General features: G+C 33.6%; 1 long non-coding RNA gene across 1 annotated transcript; it reads right to left on the bottom strand.

The window, feature by feature from the left end:
- Positions 1–6,593: 6,593 nt before the first annotated feature.
- Positions 6,594–10,574, bottom strand: LOC127714183 (uncharacterized). Its single transcript, XR_007987595.1, has 3 exons — positions 10,193–10,574; positions 9,653–9,805; positions 6,594–6,666 (listed from the first exon to the last, which is right to left on the bottom strand). It is a non-coding gene; the product is annotated as an uncharacterized LOC127714183 (long non-coding RNA).

Genomic DNA, 10,574 nt, shown 5'->3' with positions numbered 1-10,574 from the left:
TTTAAACATATTCTATTTCAACATTTTACAGGTATTCAGAGTCAAAAGCATGCAGCCAGAAAATCTTGTTTCGTTAATGATGTTTTATACACGGAAGCGACTTGTGAAAAGTATGATATATCCACACGAACGTGATATTGAACATGCAATCGTGTTTTGAAACGCAGTGTATGTGTTTAATGTTTTTTTCAATTCGAATAGGGGCCTCGGTGGCCGAGTGGTCTAAGTAGTTACTACTGTAATCACTAGCCAGTCAACACTGAGGTTGTGAGTTCGAACCCCGCTAGTGCGGGTGCACTCGACTTCAATCTTAATTGACTAGGATTGTCAGTTTTCCTATCGAAGGTCGGTGGTTTTCTCCGGGCACTCCGGCTTCCTCCACCAATAAAAACTGGCCGCCCCGAAATAGCCCAAAAGCGGTGCTTAAAAGTGGCGTTAAAACACAAAAAAAATAAAATCAAATCAATTCGAATTTCAGGTAGGATGTAAGCTGTAGAAGGTTAGAATGAAGTAATTATTTACAAAGGCGACAATGGTGAGTAGGTGGAAAGGGTATTGGGAGACAGGGAGAAAGGGGCAGGAGAAATGAGAGAAAGGGCGGACGAAAGGAGGGAGAACTATCAAAGGGAGACGAACTTTAATGTTGAAAAAAAAATAAAGAGGTAAAAAAACGAAAAAACTGGATACTAAATGTTCTAATAAATGGACAAATCTTTGAAAAAAGGCAACATTTATATTTCCCAAACCATTGGGTTAGGGAGATATTTAGATTATTTTTTTCTTCCCTTAGTGAAAACACAAAAAACATACATTTCTGATACAGGTGACTTAATCAGAAATATTGAAAACTGTACATTTGATAATAATGTACTACTTGTTACATATGATATAACATCACTGTATACCAATCTCAGATTTGAAGAAATCACAGAAGCCTTACAAAAAGCGCCTGATGAACATGAAAAAATTGAATCTTCTATAACAAAACCTACCAACAAATTTTTGATTGAAATAACAAAACTCATCCTTTCCAATAATGAATTTACCTTTTATGGAAATTCATTTCGACAAATCATTGGAGCATCAATGGGAGCAACAGCTTCCCCTGAAATATGTGACATTGCTATTTACAATCACATAAACTCAATCCTTAAAAACTCTCTAATCTCTGAAAAAATTATTTTTCATAAAAGAATGAGAGATGACGGACTACTAATGGTAAAAGCAAAAGAGTCTGAAATTGATTTTCTGTTTGAAAATGCAATTAAACAACATGACCTGCTAAAGTTCACTTGTGAATGCAATAATCATTCAATAAAATTTCTAGACCTTGAAATCTTCAAGGGCGAACGCTTCAAAAATACTGGTGTTTTAGACCTGAAATGTTTTACAAAGAAAACCGAAAAATTCCAATATCTTCATAAAAACTCAAACCACCCCATTTCAAACTTTAAATCCTTTATTAAAGGCGAAGGCATTCATATACTTAGAAACACCAACACTGACAGTGAATTTCAAACCAGAAAAAATCTCTTTATTGAAAAACTATTAATTAGAGGATATCAACTGAAATTGGTAGAACAAATTCTATCAAAAATCAAATTCCAAGACAGACAAGATAAATTAAAGAAAAAGAACAAAGTTGAAAATAAATATTATATATCATTCATTACAAATTATCATCCTCAAGCAGAAAAACTTCAAAAAGTATTCAGAAAATACTGGCATCTTATTAAAACGGATTCTACAATAGGTGCTAAATTTCATAAAAACCTATCAATAGGATTCAAAAGAAACAGAAACATTGGTGAATTAGTTAAACAAACTATAAAATAATTTATCTAAACCTCACAGTTCCTACTAAACATTTAACTGTGCGGAACTAATTAATGACCATCATGTAAACAACACATGTAAACAGATATTCTTATGAGGACAAGTTTGTACTATGAAACGCATAATTAATTCAACATTGGTTGAAAAAGTTAAGAAAACCAAAATAAAAATAAAACAAATTTAAAAGTGTAATTATTAAAAACACAATTCAAAAACTATTTAAAAAATTAAACAAGAGTGCACACGCTGAAATGTCTCGCCTTCTTTACTAATCATTGATATTATGTTGATAGTCCTAAATATAAAGCTTTATTACAACTGTCACATAAACTTAACATTAACCAAGTAAACTAAACATTGACCAATGAACCATGAAAATGAGGTCAGGATTAGATGAACCATGCTAGGCAGGCATGTACAGCTAACAATTCTTCCATACAACAAATATAGTTGACCTATTGCCTATAGTTTAAGAAAAACAGACCAAAACACAAAAACTAAACACTGAGCAATGAACCTTGAAAATGAGGTCAAGTTCAAATAAAACCTGCGTGACTGACATATAGATCATAAAATATTTCCATACACCAAATATAGTTGAACTATTGCATATAGTATTAGAAAAAAAGACCAAAACTCAAAAACTTAACTTTGACCACTGAACCATGAAAATGAGGTCAAGGTCAGATGACACCTGCCAGTTGGACATGTACACCTTACAGTCCTTCCATACACCGAATATACTAGACCTATTGCTTATAGTATCTGAGATATGGACTTGACCACCAAAACTTAACCTTGTTCACTGATCCATGAAATGAGGTCGAGGTCAAGTGAAAACTGTCTGACGGGCATGAGGACCTTGCAAGGTACGCACATACCAAATATAGTTATCCTATTACTTATAATAAGAGAGAATTTAACATTACAAAAAATCTTAACTTTTTTTTCAAGTAGTCACTGAACCATGAAAATGAGGCATTGGACATGTGACCTACGGAAACTTCGTAACATGAGGCATCCATATACAAAGTATGAAGCATCCAGATCTTCCACCTTCTAAAATATAAAGCTTTTAAGAAGTTAGCTAACGCCACCGTCGCCGGATCACTCTCCCTATGTCGAGCTTTCTGCGACAAAAGTCGCAGGCTCGACAAAAAATAAAAAATTAAAAATTAAAACTTTGATAAATTAAAGAAAAAATAGTAATAATGAAAAAGAAATAAATGAAAAAACAAAACAAAAACAATAGGGGTGGTCTCTGATGAAGGTTTCCCTGGAATAAAAACATTTCCGAAATAACCCGAAACATTGCGTACATAGCACAGTATCAATGTTAGGCCAGAGATATGATTCGCACCTAAATGGATGGATATTGGATCAATTTCTATGAAATTCTGTCCAGTGTCTCTAAAGAAGACGTGAAACTATTGTTTGAATTTAGGGAGAGATATGGAAAAGGAGTACGACAGCGAAGCGTAAGAGCCGATACAACGAAGTTTAATGCAGGTACGCTACCTCTCAACATGTACCAAAACAATATCCCACCTAAATATGCATCGATAGATCTGTCTGTTACCGACATTAGAATCAACGAAACAGCTGAAGACCCGTCACTTACAGAAACACGCACAATTGATCAATTGCAAAGTTCAAATGAACCCGCCGGACCAGTGTTAGACTCTATTTATGATGAAAATGATTTGGTGGCGGTCATGTTGGATGACCAGTTGTCTCTCGGAAGTCTCACTGAACTTGTTTTTTGAAACTGACAAAGTGTGCAAAGCAATTCTGTATAAAGAGAATGATGGCCTTGTATTTCATAAAGACATGCAAAGAGATATACCACTTAATTGTATATTAGAAAGTGTAATACCCCCTTTGTTACCTGGTCAGGTTGTATATACATTAGATGAGGAGATTTACGATAGGCTGACCAGCTCTCTTCAGACTGATACAATGACGATCAATGAAAAAGTTAGCGGGACGTTTGAGGAAGAGGAAATTGTACTGACTGTACTGAGCTGTGAAAGGACGAGACGTGGGAGAACTGTTAAAAAACCAAGACACTTGATGGATTTCTATTAATTCTGTACATATTATATTATATTTTATAGCAAAACTTAGACAAATATTTAAGGCCAGATATATGTACACAGGTTCATTAGTTTTCTTGTCTTATGCCTTCACATGTGGGTTTCTGTTTCCTCTGAGTATTTGGCGATCTTCTACAAATTTAAAAAGAAGGTATGCTGACAATGTCAGAGAGATACACTCCCTCCTCTAAACAATAGTACATGTACTTAACGCGTTTTCCAGGTCACCTTAAAATATTTACGTTATCCACTTGACCATACAAAGTAAGGTATTCTCGAGGACAGGGAAAAATAGAGATGACACAATAAAAAACTATGTCTAATTTCATGATCCTCATACATGACCATACATATCAAAAATGAGTTTCTTGACATTGGGGCATGCACAATGCACCATTGACAACATTCCAACATTGTGTATTAATTTGCGTACGAGTCGGAGGCAGGCCTTGTTCGTAAAATCAGTATATGCTTTAATAAAGACCTATGCCACCTATATATGGTCATATATTAATTCAAATTTGTATTAAAATCGATTGATCTGAAAAAAGACGGTTGTTAAGGTGGGAGATGGAAGCAGAGGGGCGGGAGAAAGGAGAAAGGTACCCCCCTTTCCACCCCCTCAATGGTAGCCTTTTTTGGTTCTGCGTATTCACTATAAAAGATCCGGTGATAAAACTCTCAAATTCTGAATTTTCAGCATCTTTGGGTGTGAATAAAACTGCAAAACACATTTGTTGCTGCAGCTTTTTTGATAGAAAAATGTCATTTTTTATTGGTACTCTTTGGTTCCGGAATTTTCGATATAGCATGAATGAAGAACACCCCTTGCTTAATTTTGCACAGAAAATGCTGCTCATCACAGAAAATTTCCTCCAAATGTCTCGCTATTTCTAAACAAAAAGCCAGCACTCATTTCTCACTATTTCAAGGATGTAAAAACTAGGTGGCGCCAGTCATCTTTAATTACTTCCTTTTAACCAGAAAGTCTCACTGTGGATTTGATATAAAGAACTGTATTAATGATTATGTGATTATACTGGCAAAACATTTGTGATTATGTGATTACTTGAACACCCCCATGAGGGGCCTCATTAATTAAGACAATATCTTCTTCGTTATTTTAAAACCTCAGCATAAAGGTTTGACAGACAATGAAATAAAATATACGTTGTATTTTAATTTCTGGAGACTGATACAAGCAGCTAAACAGGCGTTGATACCGCATGGCAAGGACACTGGCACTTGTCTCTAGCTGAAAAAATATTTATATCCTTTAATGTTATATTAAAGTATATAGGTATTTTTTCAGAGACAAGTGCCCGTGGGCAAGGATGCCAAATGCGTTTCACCACTCGCCTTTCACGGGAAAATCTGCAAAGTAAAAATATACAATGTGTTATTATACAATGTTTTTTTTCAAATACAAGACTATTATCAAGTCATGAGTAAATTTGATCTTTTAGCAATGATTGATAGTAGCCAAGTGGAGAAGACACATTTTAAGATTTTGCAAATATATACTGGGGCTTAGTAAACAATCTGTCAATATAGCTGCTAGAGCAGAACTAGCCCATTATCCCATGAGGGGGTAGGACCTTTATCGGGACTCCGGGATCGGGTGTTTTTAAGCTCGTGATTTCGGGATTGATCCTTTCGGGATCCGGGAATTCTTTTGTCGAATTTCGGGATGTCGGGATTTAAATTTTTTTTAATTCGGGACCTCGGGATTCCATGTTTTTAAGCCCGGGATTTCGGGATCAGGACCCCTCCTACCCCCCTCTCCCATGAATGTTTTTATTAAAGTACAATCACTGAAATACTTAGCAAGAATATCCAGTGATGAAAATAACCCTTTATTATATGATGCCCCAGGTAGCACAAAAACATTTTATTGATATTTTTAAAAAATATTGCAACATGTCACAAAAATATCATTCAGAAATATTGTTTGACGTGAAATGTATGGCTGTACTAATGTGAATAGCATATTTTCAGCTGATATTTGTTCTGAATGTTTAAAGAACATTTTTTTTTTAAATATTTTGATTTTATATTTAAATAACATAATTTTGATATCATTCAGTGTCAGTTGAAAATATCCAGACAACATATATATCAAACGTTATCCAAAAATATCCTTTTCATGTCTAAAATATGTTTTATGGATGTCTACCAAATGTTTTTAAAATATCAGAGGCAAGTTTAGGTAGAAATATCTCTTGAAAATGTAAATTAAATATTTCAACAATGTTTTATGGATGTCTTCCCAATATTCTTAAAACATCTTGGTTAAATGATTGTAAAAAACATTATATAAATATTCAAAAAACGTTTTATGTTCAGGCCAACTCTCAGCTTGCAAATATATCATGCATATTTAGACTAACATTTATCAGCTCTCCTCCAGGGCACCGGTTTCTTGTTCTATCATTATATGTAGTGTAATGTAGACTGTTTATTTTTTTTATTTTGTTTTGCAATGCGATTGTTTTTCTCCGACTTGTGGAAATTTGAATTTTTGTTTGATATTTTTCAAACTCTTTCAAACAATTAAGAGCAGTCAAAGCATGACATTGCATACTGCCGACACAAAAGCATTGATAGAATAGCTTATTCATATGACAGGACGACTGTCAATGAATATTGAATTTTCCTGAATAGCATTTTAACATTTTATTAATTATTCAGAGTCTGTATCTTCTACTGCGAGCCTCCTCTTCTTGTTAGCCTTCTGAAGAAGAAATAATACATAAATGTTTAAACTCAATTGAGATTTAAGCTTTTAAGCCGATATCAAGTCAAACATTATGAAATAAAATGCTCCGCAGGGCGCAGCTTGATACGACCGCAGAGGTCGAACCCTGAACAGTTGGGGCAAGTATGGACACAACATTCAAGCTTGATACAGCTCTGAATTTGGATTGTGATTAAATATTTGACACAGCATAGGTTTCTAACACAGATTGAATGTGGTCTAAGAACTTAAAAATTTTAAATTGGACATTCACCTATTATGGTCCAATATCCAAAATCTAAATACATGGTTAGATTCAGCATATCAAAGAACCCCAATAATTCAATTTTTGATGAAATCAAACAAAGTTTAATTTTGGACCCTTTTGACCTCAATGTGGACAAAGTTGATAACGGGGCCCAAAAATCAAAAATCTAAATACATGGTTAGATTCAGCATATCAAAGAACCCCATATATTCAATTTTTGTTGAAATCAAACGAAGTTTAATTTTGGACCCCGATTTGGACCAACTTGAAAACTGGGCCCATAATCAAAAATCTAAATACATGTTTAGATTCAGCATATCAAAGAACCCTAAGAATTCAATTTTTGTTAAAATCAAACTAAGTTTAATTTTGGACCCTTTGGACCTTAATGTAGACCAATTTGAATACGGAACCAAAAATTAAGAATCTAAATACACGGTTAGATTCGGCATATCAAAGAACCCCAATAATTCAATTTTTGATGAAATCAAACAAAGTTCAATTTTGGACCCTTTTGACCTCAATGTGGACAAAGTTGATAATGGGGCCCAAAAATCAAAAATCTAAATACATGGTTAGATTCAGCATATCAAAGAACCCCATATATTCAATTTTTGTTGAAATCAAACAAAGTTTAATTTTGGACCCCGATTTGGACCTTAATGTAGACCAATTTGAATACGGAACCAAAAATTAAGAATCTAAATACACGGTTAGATTCGGCATATCAAAGAACCCCAATAATTCAATTTTTGATGAAATCAAACAAAGTTTAATTTTGGACCCTTTTGACCTCAATGTGGACAAAGTTGATAACGGGGCCCAAAAATCAAAAATCTAAATACATGGTTAGATTCAGCATATCAAAGAACCCCATATATTCAATTTTTGTTGAAATCAAACAAAGTTTAATTTTGGACCCCGATTTGGACCAACTTGAAAACTGGGCCCATAATGAAAAATCTAAATACATGTTTAGATTCAGCATATCAAAGAACCCTAAGAATTCAATTTTTGTTAAAATCAAACTAAGTTTAATTTTGGACCCTTTGGACCTTAATGTAGACCAATTTGAAAACGGAACCAAAATTTAAGAATCTAAATACACAGTTAGATTCGGCATATCAAAGAACCCCAATAATTCAATTTTTGATGAAATTAAACAAAGTTTAATTTTGGACCCTTTGGACCTCAATGTGGACCAATTTAAAAACGGGGCCCAAAATCCAAAAACTAAATACACGGTTAGATTCAGCATATTAAAGAACCCCATGAAATCAAGAATAAAACCCCATTGAAATTGGTCAAGAAATAAGCAATTTATAGGAAGTATCTTCTTTTGCACAATCCTGTGCTATTAAATATTTCTTGCTATTGCGCAATACTGTACAATTGACAATTTCTTGCTATTGCGCAATATTGTGCTATTGGATATTTCTTGCTATTGCGCAATACTGTGCAATTGAAGATTTCTTGCTATTGCGCAATACTGTGCAATTGAAGATTTCTTGCTATTGTGCAATACTGTGCAATTGAAAATTTCTTGCTATTGCACAATACTTATTATATAATAATTTACACATCCTGTTTGGTGTGTATCTCCTACCATATCATTATTATTTGATTTTAAATATAAATCAGAAATAACCAACTTAAAATGGAAAATTTTAAAAGAAACAAAAAAGGAAAAAAGAAAAAAAAGGAAAAAAAAATAAATCCCCCCCCAAAATTTTTTGAACCCCCATTATGATTCATCACCCCCAAACTCAATCCCAGCCTTCCCTTTGTGGTATGGTACCTTGCAGTACAATTTCAGAGAGATCCATACACTTGAACACAAGTTATTGTCTGGAAACTAGAAAAATGTGTTTTTTGGCCCCTTTTTGGCCCCAAATTCCTAAACATTTAGGGCAATTACCCCCAAACTCAAACCCAGCTTTCCCTTTGTGATATGGAACCTTGTAGTACAATTTCAGAAAGATCCATACACTTACACACAAGTTATTGTCAAGAAACTAGAAAAATGCTTGTTTTTTGCCCCTTTTTTGGCCCCTAATTCCTAAAATTTGGAGGCAATTACCCCCAAAATCAATCCCAGCATTCCTTTAGTGATATGGAACCTTGTGGTACAATGTCAGAGAGATCCATACACTAACACACAAGTTATGTCTGGAAGTTACAAAAATGCTTATTTTTGGCCCCTTTTTGGCCCCTAATTCCTTTACTGTTATTACCATAACCCCCAAAATCAATCCCAACCTTCCTTTTGTGGTATTGAACCTTGTGGTAAAATTTCATAAAGATCCATTCACTTAAACTAAAGTTAGAGTGCGAAAACCAATGTGTCTTCGGACGACGCCGGACGACGCCGGACGACGACGACGACGACGACGACGACGACGACGACGCCGGACGACGACGACGCCAACGTCATACCAATATACGACCACAAAAATTTTTTTGCGGTCGTATAAAAAATTGTATTATAATAATTAGATTACAGGTATGCCGTTATTTTGATTATGATATAGATTCAGGAAACAGAACTATGTCAAAAAACGTTCTAACTAAATAAAGAATTCAAGTGAAAGATACAAAGTCAAATCTAAATCAAAGTGACACTTAGCATTGACAGTAATATTAAACATTTTATGCATATATATCTGCGAATTTCAAATCCGATGTAGCATAAAGGATGGCTATTATGTTACTTACTTAAAGTAATTCATTCTGGGCTATCAAATGGTAGAATGCATTTTGTCCCATCTCCATTTCCATGCATTTTGAAGCCAGAATATTTTCAATGATTATTAAAATTCCTTTTGCACTCTGCTTTAATTTGTCTTCTGTAGTTCTCAAATACCAGATCTATAAATTTATATGAGAATGTAAAATTGTATGTTAAAAAGAAACTCTACTTCAAGTAATTCATACACGAATCATGGCTGTCTGCAAATTTGTATAGACTTTTTCCGTATGATATTTTTTTCACATTTTACCCCCTTTTTTCACATATACATGCCATTTCATTTTGTTTAAAATATATCTTTTTCACTTTTCCATGATATCCTAATGTTTAATTATAACACTGCATACATATAATTTAAAGAAGTAGCGTCTTCAACTTTTTGTGATAGTTACTCCTACAAACTATTCAAATACAGATTTTATTTTGCAAAAGTTTTGCCGAGGACAAAAAAACAAGATTCAGTCGAGTCCGTATATCAATTACGATTTTTTAAAATTACAACTTACATGTTTCTTTCTCTTTGAACTGTGATTTTCTCTTTTAGTTTTCTTTGTTTTCACTGCCTTCGGAAGTTACAAATAGACGACAGGAAATAACCTCAAAAATGACCATCCCATTACATTTAGATTTTCTATAATCTTAATTACCATAGCAACTATCTTTGAAATGTGTCCAACATCTGGTTAACCTTATCAGAATGTGTTTGATTAACAGGATAGTTGTATCAAATATCACTCTGTATATATTTGTTTATTATGTTTCATCAATTAAAGTTGAACGAAAAAAGTTATAATAATACACGATTGAAATGTTCCTCAAAGGTTAAAATTATCAAGGAGATTATCTCATATAATCTCTTTGGAATTATTAAAGCTCTTCTATAAAAAT

Source organism: Mytilus californianus, unplaced genomic scaffold, assembly GCF_021869535.1.
Source record: "Mytilus californianus isolate M0D057914Y unplaced genomic scaffold, xbMytCali1.0.p SCAF_9, whole genome shotgun sequence".
NCBI classification, from domain to species: Eukaryota; Metazoa; Mollusca; class Bivalvia; order Mytilida; family Mytilidae; genus Mytilus; species Mytilus californianus.
The sequence above is the reverse complement of the archived record's forward strand: the minus strand, read 5'-3'. Positions and strand labels throughout refer to the sequence as shown.